The sequence below is a fragment of the Antechinus flavipes genome, chromosome 4, assembly GCF_016432865.1.
Source record: "Antechinus flavipes isolate AdamAnt ecotype Samford, QLD, Australia chromosome 4, AdamAnt_v2, whole genome shotgun sequence".
NCBI classification, from domain to species: domain Eukaryota; kingdom Metazoa; phylum Chordata; class Mammalia; order Dasyuromorphia; family Dasyuridae; genus Antechinus; species Antechinus flavipes.
In genome coordinates this window covers 171,128,398-171,155,744 of record NC_067401.1, presented here as the reverse complement: position 1 = coordinate 171,155,744, position 27,347 = coordinate 171,128,398, and the positions used below count along the sequence as shown (strand labels likewise).

The 27,347-nt window shown below is 36.3% G+C and overlaps 1 long non-coding RNA gene across 1 annotated transcript in view; it reads right to left on the bottom strand.

The window, feature by feature from the left end:
• LOC127560699 (uncharacterized) overlaps nucleotides 1-20,892 on the bottom strand; it is a 58,583-nt gene extending 37,691 nt beyond the window's left edge. Inside the window, exons 1-2 of the long non-coding RNA XR_007953388.1 lie at nucleotides 20,757-20,892; nucleotides 9,741-9,778 (exon numbers count right to left, since the gene is read on the bottom strand). This is a non-coding gene — a long non-coding RNA (uncharacterized LOC127560699). The remainder of the gene's footprint in view (nucleotides 1-9,740; nucleotides 9,779-20,756) is intronic.
• Nucleotides 20,893-27,347: the final 6,455 nt, after the last annotated feature.

The window sequence follows — 27,347 nt, the reverse complement described above, 5'->3', positions numbered from 1 at the left end:
TTTTCTACCTGTTTCAGCAGGCCTATAATTTGCATCAAATTATACTAATGCTTGCTTTCTCATTTTCTTGTCTTTCTGTTTTTCTAAAAATGCTCTTCTACCTTTTTTTTTTTTTATTCCAGACTCTCAGAATATCATAGATTAAGGACGACCTGAATTCAATCCAACCTCAGACACTCACTAGCTATGTGACAGGGAAAATCGTTAATGTCTCTAGCTGCCTCAGTTTCTTTCTCTGTAGAATAGGGATAATAATAGCACCTACTTCCCAAAGTTGGTATAAGAATTAAATGAAATAATATTTCTAAAGTGCTTTGCAAACCTTAAAGCACTCCATAAATGTTAGCTATTATTATTATTAGTTCCTGCCTGTCCACTGTCATATCAATGTGAACAATAGTAGAACCAAAACCTACTTTGCATTACAATGCTAGCTTTCTATAAGGGAAAACTTACAACACACAACAACATGGGAATATATCCCTTCACTTCTATTCATGTATTTTTTCTCTTACATCAGTCAGGGTACACAGAAATACTGAATCACAGAATATGAGCTATGATTTTATATTTTGAAGGATGAAGTAATTCTATATAAGCACATAACTTTCATATGCCAGGCCTTTTCCAAATACAGCCATAATATAATAAATATATGACAGCCATTTCCTGACAGATAAATGGTCAAAGATTTTGAACAGATCATCCTCAAAAGAAAAAAATCCAACCTATCAAAAGACATTTTAAAATGCTTCAGATCATTAGTAATTAGAAAAATGAAAATTTAAATAACTCTAAGATTCTGCTTCATATTCATAAAATTAGCAAATATGACAAAAAGGGAAAATGCTCATTTTGGAGTGGCTGCAGGAAAATAAGCATAATGGTGTACAATTGGTGAAACTATGAACTGAGCCCACCATTATAGAAAAAAATTTGGAATTAAGACCCCAAAATAAAAAGAGGAATGTATATGTATAAATTTATAGTACCACTTTTTGTGGTAGTAAGGCACAAGAAACAAAGAGGATTCCCATCAATTGAGGAATGGCTAAATAAATGATTATATTATATTAAATATATGTTTTGTATATGTAATATCAAATTTATGTACCACATGATATATTACAATGTGTATATTATGTAAATATAATATCAAGTATATTAAATTATACTATGATTTATAAATGTAATATAATATTTTTGTGCCATATCTCTTAATAAAAGGTATGATTTCAAAGAATCTGAAACTTACATGAACTGATATAAAATGAAGTAAACAGAACTTGAAGGATAATGTATATAGTAACTATGATCATGTAAAGAAAAATAACTGAAAGACTTAAGAACTCTGAAGTAATAACTAATCATTAAACTAGCTGGTTCAATTACCCACTTTCAGAAAGAGAAGTGTTGGAATCATGATACATGATAAGACATACATTTTGAATGTAGAAAATGTGTGAATTTTGATTTGCTAATTATGAATTATGAAAGGGGCATAAGCATGCTTGATTTTTTAGGTACCCACTGGAACAGAGCTTGATGGCAGCAGGAAGTGAGGTTTTAGTCACATTTTAATAAAGACATTGAGAGTGCAGGGGTAAACAGGCACAGAAAGTACAGACAGACAAAAAGGGAAGGGATACAGTGATAAATGCATGGGCATGGGGAAAAGAAGGCATCAGCATGAGGAAAAGAATGAGGAAGGGGAGAGGCATAGAAAATCATTCAAGTAATCATGAATTACAATTAGGAACATTCAGCAGCATGGATGCAGATGGAGATTGAAAAGTGTTGAAGTTCAGGAGTTTAGGGAGTCACTTTTATGGGGAATAGACTAATTCTAATCCATTACAACATATCCAAATTATCTCAAAGCTTTCAATAAAACTTGAAATTTAACACATTGTTTTTTGGAGAGCAGTCTGGAATTATGTCCAAAGAGTGACTAAACTACCCATGTCCTATGACCTAGCAATAACATTGCTTGGTCTATTTCTGAAGTTGATTAGAGAAAGGGAAAAGAACCTCTATGTTCTAAAATGTTTATAAAAGTTCTCTTAGTGGTCACAAAGAACTGGAAATTGAGGGGATACCTATCGATTGGGGAACAACTGAACAAGTTGTGGTATATGATTATGACAGAATACTACTGTGCCCTACTGTGCCCATAAGAAATGATGATTTCAATGATTTAGAAAAGCATACAAAATGGTGCAGTGGATAAAGCATCATCTCTGGAGCCAAGAGGACCTGAATTCAAATCAGCCTCCGTCACTTGACAATTGCCTTGGAAAGGAAGGAAGGAAGGAAGGGAGGGAGGAAGGAAGGAAGGAAGGAAGGAAGGAAGGAAGGAAGGAAGGAAGGAAGGAAGGAAGGAAGGAAGGAAGGAAGGAAAGAAGGAAGGAAGGAAGGAAAGAAGGAAGGAAGGAAGGAAGGAAAGAAGGAAGGAAGAAAAAAGGAAGGAATGGAAGGAGGGAGGGAGGGAGGAAAAAACAAAAAACAAGAAAAACATGGAAAAATTTTCAGAAAATAATGAAGAGTGAAATGAGCAGAATGAAGAAAATATATACAGGAATACAATATTGTTTTAACAATGACTTTAGGCAAAGAAGTTGTTTTAACTATTATAAATACCTCTGTGTGTGTATGTGTGTATGTGTGTGTGTGTGTGTGTGTGTGTACTTAAGTCCAATAATCATCTCTAGGGTAAAAGGGGAAGGAAAAAGAAATTTATATAATACATACATTTACATAATAATTTTGTTGCATTTTTGAAAGGAATAGCAAGTTGTGCATAATAGAGTTATACTTCCTTTTTTCTTTCTTTTCTTCCTTCCTTCCTTCCTTCTTTCCTTCTTTCCTTCTTTCCTTCCTTCCTTCCTTCCTTCTTTCCTTCCTTCCTTCCTTCCTTCTTTCCTTCCTTCCTTCCTTCCTTCCTTCCTTCTTTCCTTCTTTCCTTCCTTCCTTCCTTCCTTCCTTCCTTCCTTCCTTCTTCCTTCCTTCCTTCCTTCCTTCCTTCCTTCTTTCCTTCCTTCCTTCCTTCCTTCCTTCCTTCCATATTATGCTATGAAAATATTAGTTTTATTTTATAAATTAAAAAAAATTTTAAAGTTAAAGACAAGAACAACTTTGAAAATAATGTGTTGAATTTTTTGAGTTTTTTTTAAGCAAGACTAATTCTTAAATTTTTTGTAAATTTTCTTTGAACAATAAACTGTATGTGGCTTGCTTATATGATACAAATACAAAAAGTGAGGAGGACTGAAAAAAGTTTTCCAGATAGGGGATGGGGGTAGAATCATATAGAGATTTCTACTTCTTATTCAGATCAATATTCCATTTCCTTTCCTCCTAGATTGAATTTTGACTCTGGTTAGCAAGGGTAGCTAAACTTACTTAACCTTCATGATGGGGGGTGGAGGGAGGGAATCTATTTCTTCATTATTGAAAAAAAACTTTGTCCCAGATTGCCACTCCTCCTGTCCCCCTTAGCTGACAGTTGTTCGGAATAGATTGCCACCTGACAGAGTATATGTATACTTTCTTGATGGTTGATTGATTGGTTAACTAATTGATCAAATGACTACCTGCTTTTCTGTAACTTTGTAGAGAAAGGCTAATGTCCGCATGAGCCAGGGGTGGGCTGATCTTACTTTTGTAGCATCTTCAGGGTCTTGCTTATAATTACATAGTTATTGAATATTGTGGTCAGGATTCAAACTAAAGTCCCCTGACTACCTTCCCCAACTCCCCATCCCTACCCATCCTATCCATCTTTCTCTAGCTTGATAAAAAAAAGTGAAGTTAAACATTCTAAAGGCAATTTATAATGTCTCACTCTCCTAAGGCAGGGTAAAATAAAACAAGGACCTGAAAGTCCTTCTAATTGTAGATGACAGAAAATCAGAACTAGAAGGGACTGTTTCCAACTTCCTCATTTACAGATAAGGAAGCAGTAAGGGGAAATAAATTGTCCAGTCACAGACCTAATTACTGAAAAATGCCAGGAATAACTAGTTCCCCCCATCTTCTAGTTCCACATGCAAATGTTCTTTCCAGCATACAAAGAGGTGAGTTATTGTCCAGGTGTTGGGAAGATACAGAGACATTCATGTCTGAGATATGGATTATTTAGGAAGAGTAATTCTTCAATAAACATTTCTTGATCTTCATTTTTTAAAATGTATTGATTCATTATATTGAATTTTTCCAATTACATGTAAAGATAATATTCAACATTCATTTTTGTGATATAGGAATATGATATAGGTTATACATGTTCAATCCTTTTAAATACATTTTTATATTTATCATATATCATCTATATTTTTCTCTATCCATCAATGGTGATCATCACATAATCTTGCTGATACTGTATACAATGTTCTGGTTCTACTCACTTCATTCAGCATCAGTTCATATAAGTCTGTCTAGGCCTTTCTGAAATTAGTGTGCTCATCATTTCTTATAGAACAATAATATTCCATTACATTCATGTGCTTTAACTTATCCAGCCATTTCTCAACTGATGGGTATCCACTCAATTTCCAATTCCTTGCCATTATAAAAAGATCTGCTACAAACGTTTTTACACATATGGGTCCTTTTGATCCTCATTCTTTAGCAGCTGAAGCAAGAATAGCCTTCTATCAAGAATGAAAAACAGGAACATCAGGTCTCTTGTGTTCCTAATCTGAACTTTTGGCAAATATTTTACTTCCAGAATGCTGCCATCATTACTAGGCAAGCAATATCAGTCAAAATCAAGTACTTACTATCCTACAATGAAGAATGTGGGGGACAAAATGGATTTGGAGGTCCAGGTCTATGGAACATTATGGAGGTTGTAACTTACTTAACCATAAATGGTTTTTGAGAGAATTGTCTTGGGGCCTCATTTTCTTCTTTTGTAAATGAAAAGATTGGAAATGACTTCTAAAGTCCCTTCCAACTCTCAGACCCAAAAGATCTTGTTCAGTTTAATTCAACTCAACAAATACATTATGTATAGGGTACTCTGCAAGATGCATCAAGAAAAAGACAAAAAAGAAATCATCTCTGGAGAATGGCTAAACAAATAGCAGCACATAAATTTAATGAAATATCATTATAAGAAATAATAATAGCTAATGTGTATATTTATTGGTGTTCAATTTGTTTCTGTCATGACTGATTCTTCATGATCTCATGGACCATAATGTTAAAGATGGGGTTTTTTGGGCAAAGATACTGGAATGCTTTGCCATTTCCTTCTCCAATGGATTAAGGTAAACACAGATTAAGTGACTTGCCCAGGATCACACAGCTAGTGTCTGAGGCCAGATTTGAATTCAGATCTTCCTCAATCTAGACTTAGTTTTCAAGCCACTGAGCAACTTAGCTGCCTCCTAATATTCAAATAATACCTACTATATGCCAGGCATTATATTAAGTGTTTTTCAAACCCTGGGAGATAAATGCTATTATTATCCCCATTTTACAGATGATGAAACTGAGGCAAACAAAGATTGAATGATTTGCCAAGGGTTCCATAATTCCCATGATAAAATTGACAATTTTAGAGGAAACATGGAGAACCTCTTTGAATTGATATAAAATTAAGTGAACAGAACAAGGACAACTATTTATAAATGACAACATCACACACACACACACACACACACACACATACACACACACACACCCCTAACAACTTTGAAAGATTAGAACTTATATCAACAAAATGACAAATCAAAAGTCCAGAAGACTGAAGATGAAACTTGCCACTCAACTCCTGTTGGAGAGCTGATGAGCTTGAAAAGCAAAGAAACACATCTTCTGACATGGCCAGCAGGGGAATTTGTTTTACTGAACTATATATATATATTTTTAATGAAGGTTTTCTTCTTGTTTGCTTTATTCATTTAGGAAGAGAGGAGTTCCAGTGAAGGAACAATTTTAAAAGGATGGTAAAAAGAAATAACTAATGCCTGACATTCAAAGGTTTTCATTCTACTGGGGTGGGGACATAATATATAATGAAACAAGTAAATGCAAGTGTATACAAAGTAGTTTCAACAGGAAAAGAATACTATTAATGGGTGAAATCAAGAAAGCTCTTGAGCTGAGTTGTTATCCATCCTGGGAGATAGAGATGAGGAGAGAGTGTATTCCAGATATAGACAATGACTTATGCAAAGATATGGATGATGGAATAACTGACAAACCTTTTTTACTAGAATAGACAATGTGGGGAAAAGAGTAATATGAAACGACTAGAAAAGTAGATGAGAACCAGATGAATGCCAGGCTGAAGAGTTTGTTTCTCAGGTGAAGATACAAAAATTAAGGTCTCTGAATCCTTTATGTATATATAGAGAGATTTTGATAACTGTGTTTCAATATAATTTGTTTCTATTTTGATCCTATGTATTTTATATGTCTAAAACATTCTGAGAAGAGGTTGACCCAACTGCCAAATGACACAACATACAAAAAAGATTAAGAACCCCTGTTCTACTTATGATGCAAGGTGCTATCCATCTAAAAAGAAAAAGCTGGTAGAGCTAGAACATAAATCAAAGATACTTTTTCTTTATTGGGGGTGAGGGGTAGGAGAATTGTCTGGTTTTTTTTTTTTTTATAGTATGACTCAACATGAGTTTTTGCATGTAAGTTTTACATGCATATTTTGCATGTAAAAATGCTTGCTTTTATCAAACTGTGCATACCCTTTGACCCAGCAATGTTACTACTGGGCTTATATCCCAAAGAGATTTTAAAGAAGGAAAAAGGACCTGTACGTGCAAGAATGTTTGTGGTAGCCCTGTTTGTAGTGGCCAGAAACTGGAAACTGAGTGGATGCCCATCAATTGGAGAATGGCTGAATATGTTGTGGCATATGAATATTATGGAATATTATTGTTCGGTAAGAAATGACCAGCAGGATGATTTCAGAAAGACCTGGAGAGACTTACATGAACTGATGCTGAGTGAAACGAGCAGGGCCAGGAGATCCTTATATACTTCAACAACAATACTATATGATGATGATCAATTCTGATGGATGTGGATCTCTTCAACAATGAGATAAACCAAATCAGTTCCAATAGAGCAGTAATGAACTGAACCAGCTACATCCAGGGAAAGAACTCTGGGAGATGACTATGAACCACTACATAGAATTTCCAGTCCTTTTATTTTTGTCCGCCTACATTTTTGATTTCCTTCACAGGCTAATTGTATACTATTTCAAAGTCCGACTCTTTTTGTACAACAAAATAACTGTTTGGACATGTATACATATATTGTATTTACTTATACTTTAACATATTTAATATATATTGGTCAACCTGCCATCTGGGGGAAGGGGTGGGGGGAAGGAAGGAAAAAGTTGGAACAAAAGGATTTGCAATTGTCAATGCTGAAAAATTACCTATGCATTTATCTTGTAAATAAAAAGCTATGATAATTTTAAAAAATAAAAATAAAAAATAAAAAAAAGCTTCCTTTTTCATTGGGGGTAGGGAGAGGAGGTAGGGAGAGAATGTGGAACGTAAAACTTTCTTGGAGAAAAGAATGTTAAAATTGTTTTTACATATAACTAGAGAAAAATAAAATATTATTTTTAAAAAAAGAACGCTATTCTAAAAATAATTAGGAAGTCAGTTCAATAGTAGATTGCTAGAGTAAATAAAGGACTAAATTATGATAAAAAATCATTTGTGTGGAGAGAAGGGGACAGATGGAAGAAATGTTGTAAAAGTAGATAGGTATAATTCTAGAGAAATTATAGTTCTCTTCCAACATTCTTCTGAGTACTCCTGAGTTCTGATTGGAACAATGAGGTTCCAAACATCAATCACTACTCATCAGAACTGCAATATTCCAAATCTATCTTAGCTTCTCTCACTTTTGCTTAAAAACTACCACCACTACCAATAGTCCAGAATTCTGTTTGTCTGATCTTTCCTTCCTTCCCTTTCCCTAGCATATCTTATTTCCAGGCAACTCCAAACTTCATCAGTGTGATCTTTAGGGAAATGATTATTTATTTGTGGATGCTGTCCCCTTCCTTATCATAACTCACTCCTGCCCTCCTACTCTCTTAATCTCCTCTTCCCTCCCATTCTACTGTGCCCTCTGGAGCCTGCCTCCTTGTTGCTTCTCTGTGGTCTTCCATGGATCTTTGGATTATTTCCCTAATTCTCCAATAAGTTTAATGCCTGGCCAATCTTCTCCAATCTTACTTCTATTACTTCAAAAACTCCAGCTTCTCTATCTCTCAACCTCCTCAACTCCTATAACCTGTATCTTCAATGAGCCACAAAAATCATGTTGTAGACTCATCCCCCATTGTGGTGTTTTTCTTCTTTAAAATATAACAGTTCTCTCTGGGAGAAAGCAGGTTTCTTGGGGAAGTTTTCTGGAGGGAGTCTTAGTATCAATTAAAAGTAAATAATCACCCAAAATGCAGCCAGCTGGTAAAAATGCAAACGTTTATTTTCTCCTTCCAAAATAGCCCCATTAGTTGAGGCCTATCTCTCTGCTTGGTTCCAAGAGCTCTTGCAGATTGTCCTTTGCTTCTGCCTCTGCTTTCTTCAACCTCCAGCCAGCCCAGTGGAAAATGGAATGAATCTCTCTTGACTCAGAGAGAGGGCTTGTGGGCTTCCTCCCAGAGTGCTCCTCTCCGACCCCAGTCAGTGTTCCGAAGTAACTCTCTCCAACCCGAAGTAACTAACTAACCCAAAGCTAAGAGCCTCTTTATATATGATCTCCCAAAGGTTGACTCCTCCTTCCGGAGGCACATCTAAGGGAGATGTGAATTCACAAAGTTACAAAGTTAACTTTGTGAATCTTCCATACTTGTGAACTCCAATGAGTACTGATGTGAACACAAGAAATTAGTTCTTCTTAGTACCTTGTTTCAGGTTCTGGCCCAAAACATCTCCTTGTAAGATCAGATCAGTGATACTGAACCATCTAAATTAGATAATTATTGTCTCTTATCAACTCTAATGACTTAACAATTTGTAAAGATTCCAACACCCTATCAACTGGATTTGCCTTCATTTCCAGAATTCCTACTTATGACCTCCAAAGCTAACTACTCTCAGAGCCCTGATTACCTAGCCAGGCTTATTGTGAAGAAAGCATTTTGGAAACTGGAAAGCATGATGTAAATATGAGTTACTAAATTAAATAATAGGTTTGAAGGTCAATTGGAAAGGTTTTTCTGCTGCTGGGAGAATATTTCTGGAGAATATTAAAAAAAATGTTGATTGATGAGCATTCCCTCCTTTCACCATTCCTTCCTCTCCTCCCCCAGCTCTTGAAAAATACAGGCAGACTGTTAAACCTGGTCCTGGACCTCTAGCACAGAATACTGGGGACTAAATACTAGCTATAAATAGGGCACAGGCACATTCCTTGCATTTCCTTTGAAACCTTACCTCTCTTACTGTAAAACACCCTTGCAACAGAGAACAGAGAGCTGTCCACCCCTCCTTTCTCCGCTCCCCTCACACGTGTTGTACTTCTTGCCCCCACAATACAGCTGGAAGAAACCTCACTGCTGTCTCAATATAGCCTTTTTAGTTATTTCTCTGAATCTGCCTCTTTTTATCCCCTTTCATCAGAAAACCCACTCTTCTCAACCTGGTAAAGCTAATTTAGAAGGACAGAAATTGAGAGCAGGTTGACTCAGGCTGCCCGCTCTGATTTAGATCAGCGAGCTTAAGCTGAATTCTTCTTACCTTATGTCAGCAATGGGTCTCTGAGTAGGGGGCTGAGGCTGAAAGGAAGAACAAAAGAGAGAATAAAATACCAGTTTGACAGCCCCTAAGTCTTCTTTGCTGCTCTGCCTTCCCTCCCTCCCAGAGGGGAGAGGAACTAGTGAACCTTCAAACTCCTTCTCTATTTATTTTTGTATTTCTGTCTCTCTACCATTCTCTTTTTCCCTCAGTCCCTGTCTTTCTCTGTGTATCTATTTCCATGAATGTCTATTTGTGTCTGTTTGTCTTGTGTTTCTCAATTTGCATCTCTCCGACCTACTGTAAGAACTGGGGGCTGAGAATTGTGAGAGATAGAAATAGATTGGTCAGAACAGGGTTTTTGTTTTGTTTTTTTAAATGTATTTTGTGTCATGGATTCCTTTGGGGAAGCCTAATACTACTGTGGTTTGTTACCTATGCTCATAACTGAAGGATATATCTATTTTCAGTTAGAAGAAAGTGAAAACAAAAATGTAATTTTCTTCCTTCCTAGTTCATAGATACTCTGAAATCTATCCATAGAGCCTGTCAAATCCTGAAAATGACCAAAAAGCCATAACAATTATATAACCACTGATTATTCTGAATATGCCAAAGAGTTCACAGAGATTATCACAAGAATTGTTAACTCTGAAAAATAAAATAAAATAAAACTAAAGAGCTTAGAGTGGTTATAAGCACCAAAAAAAAAAAAAAAAATCCTAATTCCATTGAAGAAAGGAAACTAAACATGAGTGCTGTGGTCCCTTTTAGAAGAAAGCCCACTCCATCTAGGTCAGACATTAATATGTATACTAGTGGCTAGACAAAGAAGCACCAAATGATCTGTAGTCATGGCAATGAGGGGTAACACTAACAATGTTGGCCTTTACAATCAAAAAGTGGTTCCTGCAGGTCCTTGTCTAAACTCAGGGACTACTTGGAGCTGTATGAAACAATTCCAGAATTTTACTGCAACAATTCATCCAGAGGATGAGCACAAAGAATTGTTATACCAAGCTCAGGGGCACAATATGTTTGCTGGGTCTTATCTCTGGAAAAGAGAGAAGTAGTCTTGTATGGTGATCTTGACAATCCTTTGGGGGTTTATGAACTCCAGATTAAGACTTCCTAGGTTTATTTTTTTACAATAGCTTTTTATTTTCAAAAATAGTTTTCAGCATTCACCTTTGTAAAACCTTGTGTTCCAAATCTTTTTCTCCCTTCCTTCCCCCACTCTCTCCCTAGACAGCAAGTAATCCAATATATATTAAGTATGTACATCTTCTATACATATTTCCACACTTATCATGCTACATAAGAAAAATCAGATCAAAAAGGAAAAAAATGAGAAAGAAAACAAAAAGCAAGTAAACAACAAAAAAGGTGAAAATACTATGTTGTGATCCATATTCAGTCCCCACAGTCCTCCCTCTGGGTGCAGAAGGCTCTACATCACAAGTTTATTAGAATTGGCCTGAAATTCTTCATTGTTGAAAAGAGCTACGTAAATCAAAATTGATCATTGTATCTTGCTGTGGCTGTGTACAGTGTTCTTCTGGTTCTACTCCTTTCACTTAGAATCAGTTCATGTAAGACTCTTCAGGCCTTTCTAATAATAATAATATATAAGTAAATATATAATATTTATATATAAATATTAATTTAATATATAAATATATATAATAAATATATAAAATAATAATAATAATAAATCCATAACAGTCATATACTATAATTTATTCAGCCATTTCCCAACTGATGAGCATTTACTAAGTTTCCAGTTTCTTGCCACTACAAAAAGGGATTCTACAAACATTTTTCCACATGTGGGTCCTTTTCCCTTTCTTATGATCTCTTTGAGATAGAGGCCCAGTAGACACACTACTGGATCAAAGGGTATGCACAGTTTGATAGCCCTTTGGGCACAGTTCCAAACTGAAGAGCTCCTAGTTTAAAAGTCTTTTCCAAGCATCTTTCTGTAGCTTATTAACCCTCAAAATAATTTTTGCTGGTTGAATTTAAAAAAAGAAAAACAACTCATGTTTACTTGAATAAATATTTGTTGACAAAGGAATATGGGATCATATAAGGAAATCTTTGTAGGAGAATCAGTAGGGGATTCAGTGTGAGTAGTTTTGGGATTGAGGCCATGTAATGGATACAAGGAAAGTAAATTATTTGTCATAGGCTGGATTCATTTCGAGATTTGGTTGGAGCCAGACTGTGAACAGGCCAAGTAGAATATTTTCCTATAGTGTATGGAAGGTCTCTGTGTATATAAATAGATAAATAATAACTACATAGTGCTATTTTGTGAATGAACTTGACTCATCAGTCAGGCTTTTAGGTTTTTATTATAGGTTTCATTGCCTTTGCCCATGATTTTTGGATCAATTAGGTCTTTCTGGCTGGTCCTCAGATCCATCCTCCCTCCAATTCTGGTCCTTCTTTGCATTCCTCTCAGAGTTCTTATCATGTTTTGTTCTTGTCTAGAGTGAATATAAAGCCCAGGCTAGTTAGTGATGCTAGAGGCAGTGTGACATGAGGAGAAAAGGTGCTAGAAAGACCTGAATTTTAATTCTGCCTCTGATACTATGTGCAACTTGGAGCAAATAACAATCTCTCTACAATTTGTTTTCTAATCTAATCCAACAAACATTTATTAATAGCCTCTTATATAAAAGATATTATGCTAAATATTAGGGAATACAAAAAGAAAAGAAAAAAGGAACCACTGTCCTTGCCTTCAAGGAATTCATAGTCTGTTGGGAGCATAGAGAAAGGGGAAGAGATATAACACGTATTCAGGTAAATAAATGAAGAGAGACACTAATAACTGGACAAATTAGAAAACACTTCCTGTTAGGAGCTATCACAAAAACAGCCTTTTTTCCTTAAAATGATCAGTAGCATCTATTTTACACGTTCTATGGGGTGGGAGGAACAATAATATTTCTTGTGTGCCATAAATGTGGACACACTGCTGAATTTGATGTTGCACAAATGACAGTATCTGTGGTTGCCATTGGGGATGGTGGTGGGGCAAGCATCATATGTAATGGGGAACAAACTAGACCCATTCCCAATAAGATTAGGGGTGAAACAAGATTGCCCACTATCACCATAACTATTCAATATTGTATTAGAAATGTTAGCTTTGGCAAGAAAAGAAGAAAAAAGAGATTAAAGGAATTAGAATAGCTAATGAGGAAACCAAATTATCACTCTTTGCAGATGATATGATGATATTCTTAGAGAATCCTAGAGAATCAATTAAAAAACTACTAGACACAATTCTTAACTTTAGCAAAGTTGTAGGATACAAAATAATATCCACACAAATCATCAGCATTTTTATATATTATCAACAAAATCCAGCAGCAAGAGATACAAAGAGAAATTTAAAATTTAAAATAACTATTGATAGTATAAAATATTTGGGAATCTATCTGCCAAGGGAAAGTCAGGAACTATATGAACACAATTACAAAACACTTTCCACACAAATAAAGTCAGATCTAATCACTTGGAAAAATATCAAGTGCTCATGGATATGTCAAGCGAATATAATAAAAATGACTATACTACCTAAATTAATCTACTTATTTAGGGCCATACCAATCAAACTCCCCAAAAATTATTTTACAGCTCTAGAAAAAATAAGAACAAAGTTCATTTGGAAGAACAAAGGATCAAGAATTTCAAGGGAATTAATGAAAAAAAAAAAACATGTCAATGAAGGTGGTCTAGCTGTGCCAGACCTAAAACTATATTTTAAAGCAGAGATAATCAAAACCATTTGGTACTGGCTAAGAAATAGAATAGTGGATCAGTGGAACAGGTTAGGTTCACAGGACAAAATAGTCAATGACTATAGTAATCTAGTGTTTGACAAATCCAAAGACCCCAGATTTGGGGATAAGAACTCACTATTTGACAAAAACTTCTGGGAAAATTGGAAACTAGTGTGGCAGAAACTAGGCATTAATCCACATCTAACACCATATACCAAGATAAGGTCAAAATGGATTCATGGTTTAGACATAAAGAGTGATATTATAAGCAAATTAGAAGAACATAGAATAGTTTACCTCTCAGATCTATGGAGAAGGAACGAATTTCTGTCCAAATAAGAACTGGAATTCATTACTGAACACCAAATAGATAATTTTAATAGATTTAATAATAGATAATTATGTTAAAAAGTTTTTGGGCAAACAAAACCAATGCAGACAAGATTAAAAGGGAAGCAATAAACTAGGGGGAAATTTTTACATTCAAGAGTTTTGATAACAGCCTCATTTCTAAAATATATAGAAAATTGACTAAAATTTATAAGAATTCAAGCCATTCTCCAATTGATAAATGGTCAAAGGATATGAACAATTTTCAGATGAAGAAATTGAAACTATTTCTAGTCATATGAAAAGATGCTCTAAATCACTATTGATCAGAGAAATGCAAATTAAGACAACTATGAGATATCACTACACATCTCTCAGATTGGCTAAGATGACAGGAAAAGATACTGACCAATGTTGAAGGAGATGTGGGAAAACTGGGACACTAATACGGTGTTGATGGAATTGTGAACAGATCCAGCCATTCTAGAGAGCAATTTGTAATTATGCTCAAAAGGATCAAACTGTGCATACCCTTTGATCTAATAGTGTTTCTATTGGGTTTATATTCCAAAAAGATCTTGGCAACCCTTTTTGTAATGGCAAGAAACTGGAAACTAAGTGGATGCCCATCAGTTGGAGAATGGCTGAATAAGTTATGGTATATGAATATTATGGAATATTATTGTTCTATAAAAAATTATCAGCAGGATGATTTTAGAGAGGACTGGAGAGAGTTACATGAACCAATGCTGCTGAGTGAAATGAACAGAATCAGGAAATCATTGTACACGGCAACAGCAAGATTATAATCTGATCCATTCTGATGTTTGTGGTTCTTCTCAACCATGAGATGATTCAGGTCAGTTCCAATAACCTTGTGATGATGAGAACCATCTACACCCAGAGAGAGGGTTGTGGGAACTGAGTGTGGATCACAACATAGCATTTTCACTTCTTTTGTTGTTGATTGCTTGAATTTTATTTTCTTTCTCATTTTTTTTCCCTTTTTGATCTGATTCTTCTTGTGCAGCAAGATAATTGTATAAATACATATGACTATATTGGATTTACATATATTTTTATCATATTTAACATATATTGGATTACTTGCCATCTAAGAAAGGGAGTGGGGGAAATTCAGGAGGGGGGAAATGGAATACAAGGTTTTGTAAGGATCAATGGTGAAAAATTGTCCTTGCATATGTTTTGAAAATAAAAAGCTTCAATTAAAAAAAAAAAAACCTGAGTCTTTAAGAAAGCTAGGATTAGATGTGAGAAGGAAATATATTCTAGGTATGGGGAGCAGCCCAATAGGAAAAAGTATTTAGTACTTACTGTACATTCTCTTCCCCTCCCCAACCTACCCCCATATCCTTTCTGCAACTCATATAGGTTCTTCCTGGGTATCACATATAACCTTCACACCCTCTTCAAGTGTGACCACAACTTCATGATTATGTGGATCTCTGGATAGAGCATCTATATATTTCTCCTTGATAGTATACACAAAATTGAAAAAAACTAAAGGTGTTGCTACCCATCTCTTCCAAGGGCATCCAATCTGTTGCTTGTCAAAATGTATCAGTGGATTGTTATCTTTCCATACTTAGAATTTAGTCCCATACTTAACAATCTTTGAACTTCTCAATGATCATCTATTTCAGGGCTAAGAAATCCAGTTCGTGTACAAAATACTGAGTCTTACTGTTATAATTCTTCTTCTAGAAAGTGCAACACATTCATGGTGACCATAATTATGTTAGGACAGAATTACCAAGCTTTTCATGACTATATTTGTATGTAGCACAAGGGGCTTGTTTAAATCTGCATGGTCCAACAAAGGGAAGTTGACTGAACCTTTAAGCACTTGTTTGCATTTTTCATTCCAACTGTCTCCAAATCGTTTCTGAAGGTTTAGTTCAAGCTAATCTTTCTCTTCCTTCTGCTGCTTGTTTTATTCCATAATATTAAAAATTAAATACATTTAATATATTTATATAATCCTAATCCTGTATTCTGCAATTTAGGCTCAAGCCTGTCAAACTCAGGTTTATTTAATTTGTTCTTAATCTACATACAATCCATTTCCAATTTGGAGAAAGAAATGTTCAAACCAGATGCCATCCAACATGACTCTCTGCCCCCAAAAGATTTCGGGAATCTTGAACAAGGAAAATATTTTTATATATAAAATATAATTCGGGGTCAGTATTTGAGAAAGAGAGCAATTTTTAAAAATACTTTCAGTTTAATATAAATGAGGCTTGAAATATGCTTGCACTAGTTCTTAATTCTTAAAGTTTCTTTGTATTTGGTGGGTTGAGAAGTACTAATTTCTCTGGTGCTAAACTTACTCTTACATTTTTTGCTTAGTAATAGGGAATTGATACATCTACTAGATCACCTTTGATGTTAATCTCCTAATGGAAGAAAGTGGTGAGCCCGCTTCCAAGAGAATAGAGAGGAAGTGTTATGGAAATCTCTTGTAGAGACTTTGAAACAATCATAGACATTCTGTAATTCTGATCTGCTTAGCATGTGGTTAGAAGTCTTTTTGATTGACGGCATAACTGAGACAGTGAGTGTCTTCAAAAGGCACTGACCAACTGTTTGATCATTCTCTTTAGCTGTCCACTCTTGGTCTTCACTGTCAGCATCCTACATATAAGGGACAATGCTGAAAGGTGAGGCTTTGGCCTCTGAGGCTAACATGCAGCTCCATGAATATGAGCCTGTTCTTTCCTTTTAAGTGAAAAAGATCCATTTGAAGACTCTGACTTTATGAATTTTTAAAGGTTAGGAGAGGCAACTGAGGACTCAGGGAGCTGAGGAAGCTGGGAATGTAGAAGTGAGGTGCATGCAGGATTTTACAGCCAACCCAGCATCAGTGTCCCAGAAAATGAAGAGTAATGTTCTGGCTCAGCTGAGGCAAGTTCTCATAAGGCAATAATACTGCATTTGAACATCAACTAGGTAGTATTGATGCTCTGGAAACACTGTACTAAATGGGGCATTTAGGTGTCAAAACAAGTGCACCAGTGCTGGACTTAGAAATACTTGCATTCAGATTTGACTCCAGTCATTTCAAAAAAGAAAAAGAAAAAGAAAAAGAAACTGCTAAGTTTGAGTCTTCTCTTTTCAGAGACGAGATATAGGGGAGTGTGTGTGTCCCTGAGATATGGGGAAAGGGAAATGTTTATAATTTTGTTTTTGCTATATTTTTAAAAATAATGTCTCTTCATAAAAACTAATTGATATTAATTATCACTCTGAAATTGTGTCTCCTCTTGATCTGTAAAAGAAGAGAGATCTGTGGTCTCCCAGACACCAGTCTGGGAGAAGGTATATTTTCCAGACAAACCTTTTTTTCTGAGATAAGCTCCATCATTCAATTGGAAATCTCTGGCAAATCACCCCCCATTGATCTTTTGGATAGCCAGATCCCCATTCAGGAAACTAAATTTTGAGAAAGTCTTCAAAGTAATTTCATTCAATTGGGAGATCCTGGTCTGATAATCAGTTCAAACTGCCCCAAGATTTGTTATAAAATAGGTTTCTGTCAACCCATTCTTTGCAAATTTTTTCATTAAGAAATTTGCCCACTAAGAGAGAGCTTCTTAGTGAAAAATAAAACTTCCTTTTTGCCACAGACTTTGGGGGTCACAAATTGTTTAGCATTTGGACCTGCATCTCTCAGCAGAGAGGGGATCTCTCTCATCCCTATACATCATCAAAAGGGAGTGCAAAGCATTAACTGCAAAACACAAGATTAAATATCCTGAACAAAGAAGCTCCCCTCCCTCAACCTGGCCTTTTTTCCCATTGTTTTGGGAGGAATATGGGCTTACATTCTAATTGTGGAAATCTAACCCAGAAACAAAAGAATACAAATCAATAATAATAAACAATTTAAATTTCCCTAAATCACTGCTACACAAGCAGATATTCTCAGAAAAGAGAATTCAAAGCCATCATTGGATTATGTACTAACCCTGAAGTCAGGAGGACCTGAGTTCAAGTTTCCTAGCTGTGTGATCCTGGATAAATCATTTAACCCCAATTGCCTCAGCAAAAAAGAAAAAAGAAAAAGAAAAAAAAAAGTACTTAAATACAAATTAAGAGGTGATGGGAAACAGGCAGGGACAAACACTTGCAACTTTTAGCTATAGCTCTATTTGTTATTATAAAGTCTCAAATCACAATTAAGATATAGCTTAAGACTATATTCCCATAAGAACATCTTTACTCAATTCTACACAAAATAAACTTGTGGTTTAAAGAAGTAAAATAGGGACTAGGATGGTAAATATGAAATAGATTTGGGAGAGCAATAGATAATAAAGGAATATTATGTAAAAATAGCATAAAAGAGATTCGGTTCATGACGTGGAGCAACCATGACAAGCTAGCCATCACAGATTACAAAGGAGTCCTATTTATTGTGTGAATTAACAAGGAGTTAGCAAAGAAAGGGGTTTTAACAATTAACAATTAACAAGAGGGAAGACAAGTTCCCTAGTGAACTCACAATTAATCAGAGAGACTATACCATTAAAGGGAATATCACTTGGACTGGGGGTTAACCCTAAAAAGGATTTAAGAAAGATCTAAGCCTTAGCCAATAGGGGAACTATAACCTCAAGGGATTGAAAACATTTCTGATTGGAAAAGGAAAAATGGAGTTTCTAAAGATTAGCCCCCAATCCAGGGTGGGATTGCAATAGAAAATCCACTTGAACAAAAGGGCTACTGAAGAACAAAAGGCTTATTTAGGCTGAGATGTCACATCAGTGCCCTACCTGCTTGCCCCAGAGAGTATTATCCTATAAATACTATAGGCTTTCTCCACTAATCCCACCTACCTCCCCAGGATATCTGAAGCTTGTCAATTGTTTCTCAAGTTATTTCAATGTCTTTCCAAAGATAATGAAGTAACCTAGATACTACAGATATAGTACAACAATTCATTATAATTTGTGTTTTCCATTACCCTCTCCATAAACCATGAGTATTTTGCCTTGGGGAATAAATGTTTTTCACTGCCACCAATATGCAATGCAAACATCCCAAACTAATAACCACTGATCTTGGTTTTGTTTTTTTGTTTTTGTTGTTTTTGTTTTTGTTTTTTTTTTGCATGAAAGGCTGCTTCTGCTTTCCTTACAAAGCCCTTTCTCTTTCCAGGAGGGGTGGCTTTTCCCATTAGACAGGATCTGAGTAATCTGGGATAACCCAGAGCCTCTGTGTCTTATACCTGGTCATAGACTTCTTCCTGACAGATAGATTATATTAGTTCAGGTATGGAGAAAGGTGGAGGAGGAGGACTTTCACTTATGCAATTGTGACTTTAATAACATTATCCTGACTCCAGGAAGACAAGTTCAAAACCAGATTTAGACACTTATTAGCTGTCTAACCCTGGGCAAGTTATTTAATCCCAATTGCCTGCCCCCAAAATGTTGACTAAACTGATTCTCAAATGATAATCTTGGGATGACGGGGAAGCACAACATTGGGAATTTGAACCAATGCTATTACAGAATCATCCCTGACTCCTCAGGGCTATCCTTAAGAACTCTGAAGAGGAACTATAACTCACCCAGTTCCAGGAAGACAAATCTTTCCCCAGAGTTGGAATTGAAAAGGTTTCCAGAAACTTCTTTGGGCCATAAAAAGAAGCTACATGGAGTTGGGGAAAGGGAAGTGGTAGAAAGCCACAAGGAGTTACAGAAAGGAAAGCTCTGAGAAGCCAAGGAAGTGAGAGAGCAGAAGTATCAAGAAGAGGTAATTTCCACAAAGGGTCAGGACTCTGGCAGACTGCTTGAACCAAGAGGACAAGAAGTGTGTACGGACAAAAGCTGTGTTGCTGACTCTTCTTTCCCCACTTCATTGTCCCCAACAAACTATAAACCCAAATGCCTCAAATCCAATTTCTCTTTTTCTGCCTTGAGCTTCTTCTTGGCAACTTGAAAGTTAGAAAAGAGTAATAGCTCTAACACTAAAGTATTATGTTGGAAGTTCAGTTTCTAGGTAGGTGCTTAGAGCTAACATGAAGATAAAGATAATTTACATATCCTTTGATATTACTTCCCAGAACTGAGAAAGTGTTTCAGTACTGGGAAGTACTTATTATGTGCCAGGCACTGTACTAACCACTGATGATACAAAGAAAAGCAAAAAGGAGTCTTTATTTTCAAAGAGTTCAATCTAAAGTAGGAGACACCATACAAAGAACTATGTATTGTTGTTGAGGGGTGAGGATACCCTAAACAGCCATGGGGGTCCCAAGGTAGGTCTCAGGTTTTGCAAGTTTTGAGAAAGAATTCGCAGTCCCAGTCTGCAAGCAAGGTTTTTGATAAAAATGGGTTTATTTCACTGAGAAACTCAGTGGGTCACTTCCTGATTAGGAAAATAGCAAAGTTTAGTGATTGTTTCCCAGACCAAAGTGAATCCCATATTAGTTGGAAGTGGGAGTTTCCCATGGGAACCAGATAGGAGGGTGGGGATGGATTGAGATTTAGATGGGGATCATTTTTAGGAATTTCCCCAGACCAGGTGGCCCACCTTCCACAAAGATCAAGGGGACACAGAGTCTAATTACATCACTGTTAAGTTCTAAAAATATATCAAAACCATGGATTAAAGAATAAAGCATTTTTTTATGGAGATAATAGAGCAGCAAACCTGACACTTTGGAGATATTCAGTGCATTTCCCAATCAGTCCTATGAAAAAGTTTTTATAGTTTTAGGCAAGAGGGGAAGGACACTCTATGAGACAGGAAGACCCCAGTGGCTCTTGCCAATCTAGGCAAGAAAAGTAAGTTCATTCTGACAGTTTTACCCTTGTACCATGAATCCCAATGAAAAAGGGCAAGAACACCAAACACTTACATCCAGTTTGAGCCAGGTTCCCCCACAAGGCAAGATTTTAAGATGGAGGTAATGCGGTTAGTGGCAGTGCAGAGAGTTGAGGTGTGAGAATTCCCTTCTGGTCAGGGCAGGTTCAACATGAAAGAATTCATGAACCCGAAATATTAGACTGACAAAAAGGAAGTTTATTGGCTCTGAGAAGTCAGTCCTGACAGAAAGATAAAGCTCCTAGCAGAAAACTAAACAGAGCAGTTAACACTAAGAGGGTATCTCTTCACAACAGGCAGGGATCCTGATAGGCAGCTGTGCCACTTTGGACCTCTGCAAATTATGAGTTTAAAATTGCCCTTTTTTATAAGAGATCAATTGAATGAAATTCCTTCATTGTTGTCACTGCCCCCAGGCCTAGATTTCCAATTGAATGAGACCACTTAAGTTTGAGCTAAATAGGAGAGGTCCTGGACTCAACTCAATAGAGGGTGCAGCTAATCCAAGATGACAATGAAACCACTTTATTTTGATTCCCTGTCAGACCTCTCCCAGAGGAGAGTTTCTCAAGAATTCAAAGAGAGTTTTTCCCCCCAAAGCTGGAGGACAATTTCAGGGTTTCCCCCCATCAGAGAGAATCTAGGGTGTGGTTTAGCTCAATTTAATCAAGAATAGATATTTTAAGAGTAGGAATAAAAGGACACTATCGAAATTCTCACATTACAAAGATTATTTAAGGGAGTGGCAAGTAATACTACACTTGGTATTAATAATTTCTGCCCTTATGTTAACAATTATATTAATGATTTTGTTAGTACAAACTAGTTGTATACAATGCAAATCAACAGAAGGAAGACAATAGCAAGAAGGGGGATCTGGAAATGCTTCTTGTAGAAGGTAGGATTTCAGCTGGGACTTAGGAAGCCAGGGAGACCAAAAGGTCTCCAAAAGGAGATAAGGAAAAACACTGTGTAAAAAACAATGAGGAGGCCAATGTCACTAGATCATAAAATCTACAGGCGAGACTAAAGTATAAGGAAAATCCAACTGAATAATGGATTAGTCATAGAGTGAGGGCCACCATCTCCTAAAAAGAGAAGGACATCTTGTACACTTCTCCTGAGAAATTGAGCCAATTTGTTATGGCCCACATGTTATTGATATAAATTGTGTCCCCTTTGAAGGGAAGGTTAGTCCTGGGTCTCAAATCCTCCTGGCCTCTAGGAGGGGCCCTACCCTCCTAGAAGAAACTTTAAGAGGCCCCCATCCTCTTAGAGGAAACTCCAAGATAAGTAATCTCATTCAATTGGAGATCTTGGCCAGGGGCACAATCACCTTCAATAATATTGAGTTGGAGATTAGTCTCTCAAACTGCTTCCAGTTCGGGAGGGCCAGGACAAATCCAAAATAACGAGAAATTTGTCAGTCTATTGCTGCTAATTCCTAAAAGGATTATGCTGGCTAAGAAAGCTGTCTTCTTAATGTAAATAAATCCCCTTTAGCCACAAACTTCGAGTTTGCAAATTCTTTCACAAAGAATCTGGACATTGACCAAAGGGAATCTCTTACCCTTAATTCTCACAGCTCATCACTAGGTATGCACTGTAACCCAAACTATGACCCACTATATAAGCTTCTCCAATCTGAACACAGAATCTGAAAGCTTTCTCTTCCTGCTGAATGTTAATGAAGATCTTCACCTAAGTATCACTGATGTTTTCTGCATCATGAAAGCAAACTGGGTACCCAATATTGAAGACATTCAAATATTATTGTCACAGAGCATTGTATATTCAATGTACATCATAAACTGGTCCTCTCAAAATAGTTAATAACTATAGCAATCTAGTGTTAATAACTAAAGCAATAAGTGGGCTTATATCCCAAAGAAATCTTAAAGAAGGGAAAAGAACCCATATGTACAAAAATGTTTGTGGCAGCTCTATTTGTAGTGGCCAGAAACTGGAAATTGAAAGGATGCCCATCAATTGGAGAATGACTGAATAAATTGGAAGTATTGGAAACTAGTATGGCAGAAATTAAGCACTGACCCATATTTAACACCATATGCCAAGATAAGGTCAAAATGGGTTCATGATCTAGGCATAAAGAATGAGATTATAAATAAATCGAAAGAACATAGGATAGTTTACCTCTCAGACCTGTGGAGGAGGAAAGAATTTGTGACCAAAGAAGAGCTAAAGATCATTATTGATCACAAAATAGAAAATTTTGATTATATTAAGTTTAAAAGTTTTTATACAAACAAAGCTAATGCAGACAAGATTAGAAAGGAAGCAATAAACTGGGAAAACATTTTTAAAGACCCCATTTCCAAAATATGTAGAGAATTGACTCTAATTTATAAGAAATCAAGCCATTCTCCAACTGATAAATGGTCAAAGGATATGAACAGACAATTTTTGGATTAAGAAATTGAAACTATTTCTAATCATATGAAAAGGTGCTCCAAATCATTATTGATCAGAGAAATGCAAATTAAGATAACTCTGAGATACTACTACATACCTCTCAGTTTGACTAAGATGACAGGAAAAGATAATGACGAATGTTGGAGAGGATGTGGGGAAAATGGGACATTGGTATATTGTTGGTGGAATTGTGAATGGATCCAACCATTCTGGAAAGCAATTTGGAACTATGCTTAAAAAGTTATCAAACTTTGCATACCCTTTGATCCAGCAGTGTGGATGGGCTTATATCCCAAAGAAATCTTAAAGAAGGGAAAAGAACCCATATGTGCAAAAATGTTTGTGGCAGCTCTCTTTGTAGTGGCCAGAAACTGGAAATTGAATGGATGCCCATCAATTGGAGAATGACTGAATAAATTGTTATATGTGAATGTTATAGAATATTATTGTTCTGTAAGAAATGACCAGCAGGACATTGCCCACATCTGCTGTGATGTCAACCACAGCTGACTAATCCGCAACCTCTATGCCAATGGAGCCTCAATATTTTTCATATGCCTCTTCCTACATGTCGGCTGAGGAATCTACTACAGAGAGGCCTAGAGAGATTTACATGAACTGATGCTAAGTAAAATGAACAGAACCAGGCGATCATTATATACTTCACCAACAATACTATATGAGGGTTCTGATGGATATGGCTCTCTTCAACAATGAGATGATCCAAACCAGTTCCAATTGTTCAGTAATGAAAAGTCATCTACACCCAGAGAGAGAACTATGGGAAATGAGTGTGGGTCACAACATAGCATTTCCACTCTTTCTATTATTGTTTGCTTGCATTTTTGTTTTCCTTCTAGGTTTTTTACCTTCTTTCTAGATCCAATCTTTCTTAAGTAGCAAGATAACTTTATAAATATGTATACATATAGTGTATTTAACATATAACTTTATCACATTTAACATTATTGGACTACCTGCCATCTAGGGGAGGAGGTATGGAGAAGGAGGGGAAAAATTGGAACAGAAGGTTTTGCAAGGGTCAATGTTGAAAAACTACCCATGCATATGTTTTGTAAATAAAAAGCTATAATTAAAAAAAAAAAAACAAAAAACAAAAAAATTGGTCTTATGAAGTTCTTCAGCAATCCCCCATATTTCTTTATATTACATCAACAGTATGTTACAGGAAGGATTAAGGGGATTTCTCATTTGGTGGACAGGCTTTCTCCCAAAGAAAAGGTTTCAGTTTTCATTATTGAATTCTTTGTATTAGTATAGAGAAGTTCCACCATGGTGCAAATGTTGTATTTCGTACCATTATGGAACTTAAATTAAGAAGGCTGGCTTGAATCAGGCTCAGATCAAAATAAGTACTGTACAACAGGAAGAATGGAGCATTTTTATTAATATCTATAGCTGCTGTTTGACTTTCACATTTCCTTTTCTTTCCAAGCTGAATAATCTGCAGGGTAACTAGCCACCTTGGTGGTACTGGCCAAATAAATTCCATACAACCTTTTCAACAGAGGATATATTGAATTCTAAACAACAACATTTACAAGAAATGGCAATGCTGGGGTACACCAAAAATGTTGAGATACTAGTGTGTGAATTGTGGTGTTGTCTCTGGAAGAAATGAAGGCTCAAACTATCTCCAAATCAAGCATGGGCATTTACTGAGCATTTATTTGGGGTGAGGGGTGAATGGGACTGATTGGATGAAGTATTTCTCAGTATTGTCACATGATCCCTGTTACCAGAACTTTGGGATCTTGGAAGGTCATTTGTTCTCTGGAGGAATGAACTTTGAACCTGGAGATGCAGGAAGTTGCAGGAAGTGATGTGACCTGTGGGAGGCAGCCAGCATTGGTGACCGTTGGTCAAGAATGGTTACATCCTTTTAGTCTATTCAATGATACTTTTGCTCTAGTCTTTTGCTTTTAAACCCTGGACAAACTGGAAGCAGGTCAGATTTCAGGAGCACATGGTGGGAATTGGGATGGCTTCCAGATGTGTCTGGGCCTCTCCCTGCAGGGATTAAATAAATGCTTTCTCTTTGTACCTGATGATGCCTGATTAGTTAATTGGGAAGTGGGTTGTAACTGTCCCACACAGGGGTGAATGATACCCTTCAGCCCACCCTCCCTTTAAGGAAGACAGAGTTAAATGAGGGCTTATATAGAGAATGGAAAAATAAGAAGAAGAAAAAAAGGAGAATTGGGCAGAGCAGGAAAATTGTATGATCTCAGAGATTTTACATTCTGTAAGAAATAAAATATCTTACCAAGAATTCTATTGACTCACTGATGAATGAAGTAAAGATTTATTTTACATTCTTGCAAGGATGGGTCCCTAGGTTAGTAGACACACCTTTCAAATTCCAAAGGTAGGATTTTTTCCCCTATGCTAAAGTACAAGATTCCCCATTAATTGGATGTTACAGAAGTTACTAAACTCAAATCTCCATCCTTTATTACATAGCCAATCCCTGTCCCCAGGGAGTTTACATTCTTATATTCTTTGGGGGGAAGTAAGGGGAAGGAAAGATAACCCTAAATCTTCATTATTCTTTGTCCTTGTGAGTTTTAATTTTCTAATTTAAGTTTTATTTCTACAATGTAATTTCTCTAACTATGGAAAGCATATAAATGGCCATCCATTTCTTATAATACTTTTGGACAATCTGAGAAAAATCCCCAGGATTAGATTAAGATATGCAAGGAAAAGATGAAAGGCTTTTTTGTTCTGGAACTGGCACTACAACTAGAAATGCATGGAAAAGATGTAAAGGTAAAATGAAGTGAGAGATACATACAGAGTCAACTGGTAGAGTGGACACATCCAGAAGACACAAATAAAAGTTCTAAGTAGAGAGGCACCTACTTAAAGAGCCAGAGTGATGGGGGTGAAGAAGCAAAACACACCTCTATCTTCATGCTACTCCCATTGACTTTGGTCATTCTCTACTGGTATTGCACTCCTTGATGCTGTTTGATGTTGCTTTGCTGAAATACTTGGCTGGGGAACAGCTAGAAACTATTTTAGCTGGTTCTTTTAGAAAGAATAGACATCCTTACCAAAGTACCAACAAAAGCCTCCTCCATTTTGCTCAGCTCCAGATGAAAAGCTGTTTAGAACAATGAGCAAGGTCTTTCTAGCAAACTATTGACCTCAGACTTAGTCTTTTTTCCCCCACACCCCTTCCTGGTAAAGGGCTGAGTGAACTCATCATGACTAACCAACATACTTCCTAAATTTGCATCTCTGAAGGCTAGGCAATAAACCAAGCATGGTCATTCTCCAATAACCTCAAAATTTTTTCCACCTAGTTTTTGTTTCTGAATTTCTCTTGACAGAAGGAATCATTTCAGAGAAACCTAGAAGGATTTATATTCCTCTAAACACTCCAAAAAAAATTCCCGAATTTCCATTTAAAAGTGGGAAATCAACTCAAAGCTTCACATTTCTTACCTGACAGTTCCATTCTGGCATTTCTTTGACGTCTTTACTAGGCCCCAGGGGTAGAGTGTCTTCCTCTCTGGGACACATTTGTGTTCTTTCGTCTCCCCATACATTTTAAGATCCTGGAGGGCAGAGATTCTTTTTCTCTCTCTCCCTCTTCCTCCCTCCTTCCTTCTCTCACTCCCTTTCTTTGTCCTCATATACCCAGCTTTTAATAGATGCTTGATTAATGTCTATTTGTTTGTAGATTATTTTATGATCTGCCGCAAAACAAGTAAGTAGAACCAGGAGAACAATTTAAGCAAAAACAACTTTATAAAGGGAAAAAAAACCACTGAAAATTTTAAAAACTGTAATCAATGACTAAACATGATTTCTGCGGATTGATGTTGAAGCATCCTGACAGACATGTAATGCACTCATGTAGAATAAGACATATTTTTGGACAATGGCCAGTGTGGAAATTTATTTTAATGGAGTGAACCCTGAAACTGTCCTTCCTGACTATGGGGGAGAAGTCATTGGGGTGAACTCTGAGAAACTTTTCTCTGGGGAAGGCCCACCTCAGGAAATCAAGATTCTGTTATCTTGGTAGTGAATAGCTGTACCGTCTATTGAGTTGAAAATTAGTCCAGGACCATTCCTACTTACCTCCATGGAGATCTAGATCTGATATAACTTAAGTAGTCTCATTCAATTGGAAATCTAGGCCTGGGGGCAGTGACAA